Source organism: Dipodomys spectabilis, unplaced genomic scaffold (assembly GCF_019054845.1).
Source record: "Dipodomys spectabilis isolate Male_0828 unplaced genomic scaffold, ASM1905484v1 ptg000351l, whole genome shotgun sequence".
In the NCBI taxonomy this organism is placed as follows: Eukaryota; Metazoa; Chordata; class Mammalia; order Rodentia; family Heteromyidae; genus Dipodomys; species Dipodomys spectabilis.
The window spans coordinates 23,653-27,520 of record NW_024871028.1 but is presented as its reverse complement, the minus strand read 5'-3'; the positions used below and the strand labels follow the sequence as shown (position 1 = coordinate 27,520).

The 3,868-nt window shown below is 33.4% G+C and overlaps 1 pseudogene; it reads right to left on the bottom strand.

Annotated features, from left to right (window-relative positions):
• Nucleotides 1–3,550: 3,550 nt before the first annotated feature.
• LOC122095443 lies at nt 3,551–3,663 on the bottom strand (annotated as a pseudogene).
• Between the last annotated feature and the right edge of the window lie 205 nt (nt 3,664–3,868).

Below are 3,868 nucleotides of genomic sequence, written 5' to 3'. Positions count from 1 at the left end.
CCAGACTTAAAGAAACATAGTTCCCATGGTTTCCCTTATTTGTAATAATTAGTTTACATCAAGGATAATCTCATGTATTTTAATTTGACAGTTTGTTCTATGTTGAGTATGCAACATTGTTACAATATTGTTTGTTATCATTTCTGCAAACAGACAGGTATATTGAAAGAATTACATTCATCTTTTCAATTACTAAAAGAAGAACAACTAAAAGAGCAACCCCTACTAGGAAGAACAACTCCTACTTACTTAGCTTCATTCCTATGTAAGGCCACTGTTGTCCCCTGTATCCTCATGTTGTACATTTCAACTCTATACCTCATACTGTATATCTAGTATCTTCTACATTGTGAACTAAATGCCCCAGAATTTCCACTTTGCTTTACTTTAAAAAAAATCTGTCTTAATATTTGAGTTTTTGTGTGTGTGTGTGTGTGTGTGTGTGTGTGTGTGTGTGTGTGTGTTTACAAAGATCAGAACACAACATTTTTATTCATTTCGAATACATCTTTCAGGTCATTGTAAGTTGTGGCTAATGGGAGCAGTCTCTTGTTATTTTAAAGATGAAACAGAAAAAGATATTTGTGCATGTACCACAGTTGCTTTATTAGTCTGTAGTTGAACACTAAACATTGACTTATATCTTGGCTGCTCTTGTGAATAATGTGAATAACAATGAACTACAGATATATTTATGAGGTACGCAGAGAGAATTAATCACATGATTGGTGGATCAGATGATATCTCAACTTTGGATTTTTTTAGAAACTTGCATACTACTTTCTACAACGAGAATACTAAACTGTTTTTTGACCAATAGTGTAGAAAATTTCCTTTTCTCCACACTCTCACCAACATTATTACCGTTTATTCAAAGGTAATAAAGGGCAGGTTTTTACTATCTGCAGTACCCTAGACTGGCCTTAGAATTAAATCCAACCTCTTAAATGCTTGGAATTACAAGCCTTTACCACCATAACTGGATCCATTGATTTTTTGATGAGTTATAATAGTTATAAAGTTGTTTCATAGTAATTTTGAATTATATTTCTCTAATGACTTCTGCTCAAAAAGCATTAAGGCAGCATAGAAGTTGTATTAAACACAACTTTGTAAACCCACAGGCAATTTTCAGGGCTTATGGAGAACATGTCTATTCAGAACTTTTGTCCATTTTTAATCGAGTTTCTGGTTAATCTCATCTTTAATCTCGCTAAATCAGATCAATAATAAATTCAAGGTAGTAGAAAATAAAAAAAATGAAGCAACTCTTAACATTTTTCAGTTTTCAATAACATGGTATTGCTTACATCATTTTCTGTTAAAAATTGACACTATATAACTCAATTTAGTTAGACCTGTTACAGGGCTGTAGTTTATTTATTTTACATTGATTGTTCTTTCCAAAGCCTGTTTGTCTAATTTCCCTTGGTTTCTTTCAGTCTCAAGTAGCTCAGATTTCAAACTGAAGAACAAATGGAAGGAAGCAAACAACAACAACAACAAACTACAGTTCCTCTCATCCAATGATGCCTGTATAAGAATGAGGAAAGAGTTCATCCTTTTAAGGAGCTATGATAGGACAACAAAAAAGAATTTATTCTTCTATGACTTCTTTATCTTTGCGATGTAACTTAAATGTTGTAAAACACAAAATACTGCTCAGATACTTTTATGTTTTATCAGTTTTGCACATTTTCATATGGATTTCACCTCAGTCTACAATATTCCTTCATCATTCTCTCCCTGATATTTTTACACTATCAAGACATAACATAACCAGTTTGATTTACAGCATAAGAAGTTATCCACCTGGCTTCCTTGGAAGCAGAGCATGATCAATAGATATTACTTCTAGTTACTCACTACATGTAATGGTTTCTGTACTACTTATGACGTTCTATTTAGTATTTATAAAAGATTGCTGGCTAAACTCAAAGCTCATTCCTAGAAGTTTATTTTAAGTATTTCACAAGTTTTATTCCCTTAATTGTTAAGATAACATTTGCTATAATGTTAATGTTATTACCATTTTAGTGTTGGGAAAAATTGTAATTAAATGCAGTAAGTGCACGGCCTAAAGACACACACAGTGGGGAAAGAAATGAGTCAAAGTTTCTGAAAGTCTTTCAGCAATACACAAAAGGTAGATAAAATCTCTCCATTCTATTACACTCTCAATTCAATATTCATATTGTCCAAGAAATTATAGCATAGTAAATATTGCCCATGGTGATTGTTTTCTATCACATTTGTCTTCAATACAGATTGTGTTGGTGACACTGGGTTATCATGCACAGAACTGAGCTTATACATTGAGGTCCAAAGAGAGGCAAATTTCTTCTGTCCCACAATTCCAGTATCCTCTTTAAAAAGTACTAAAACTTTTAAATATCATCACCTACTGTCTTATAAGTATCCAAAAAGAAAAAAAAATCATAAATAATCACTCCAAAATGCTTTAAAATTGGAGATGCTAAAACATGCCCTCTGAAGTAAATTTTCTTCTACTTTTAACGTTATTCTGAAAGCTTTTGCTAGTTTGTCACACCTGTAATCCTAACTACTCTGGATATCTACTCAGGAGCCTGAGATCTGTGGATAGCAGTTGGAAGCCAATCAGGGCAAAATAAATTCAGGAGATTATTTTTCAAAAATTTTAATGAACTAGCATAGGGCCAAGAATGGAGATGTAGCTCATTTAGTAGCTCATCAATCTAGAGAAAAAAGGCCCAGCAAGACCTTGAAGCCCTGATTTCAAACACTGAGCACGTCAACACACATTCAAGTACTTGAGCACATGCGTGCATTCACCCACATTTGTATTCAAAATGCCTTCATATCGGAGTTTTGCATGAATTCCTTTGCTAACGATATTATATGAGTAAAATAAAAGAAATAAACTCTTCCATCTCAGAACATTTTTATACGTTCTTATTGTAAAAATACTGTACATAGGGGTAACAGTTACATGAGCAAGGTAACGAGTACATTCCCTAACAAGCATTGTTACCTCCTCCTTTATTGTTCCCCTACATCCCTTCCCTCCCACCTCCACAAGTCCATTAACCTCCTCCCTTTCCCCACCTCAATTGTAAAGTTCACTTTACAACATAGTGTCTTGTGCATCTTATTGTTACAATGGGTATACCTGTATCCCTATTTAATCATTTTGTTTTTTTTTTCCTTCCCCTCACCAAATTAGAGGAGAGTATATACAAGATGTAGGCGCACCAACTTCAAATACAGTGAAAACAGGTGTTATAGCATGGGGGACGAACATACAAAGAAACAAAAAAAAAAACACACTGCACGTTACAAGTACATGAGAAACAATAGCAAGAAAAAAAAAAACCACTTGTGTCCCTAACATGGGTTTCATTTCCCTTAACATAATCTTATCTGGTCATATACACATAACTTTTGGCCTTTTCTGCTTATCCTAGACATACATTAGTTATTGAAAATTAGAGAAACCATGGGACTTAAGTTTCTTTGGACTTGGCTTACTTCAATTAATAATTTTTTTTCCAAGTCTTTCCATTTCCTAAAAAATTGGGCGATGGAATGCTTCAGGAATTTGCCTGTCATCCTTGCCCAGTGGCCATGCTAATCTTCTCTGTATCATTCCAATGTTAGTGTATGTGATGCAGAATTGTGCACAGAACATTTTTATATATAAATTGTAATTGATTTTCTTTAACTAGACAATTCAACAAAAAGTAAGTTTGAAAGAATTTTCGTGAAATTTTAGAACCATGTACTTCTTACATAAGTACACATTTAAGAATAAAGTCAAGATTGACATGTCAAAAACAAAATAATTCCAGATATTTGTTGTTCAAGAGATGTGTAGGAGGAGGAATTA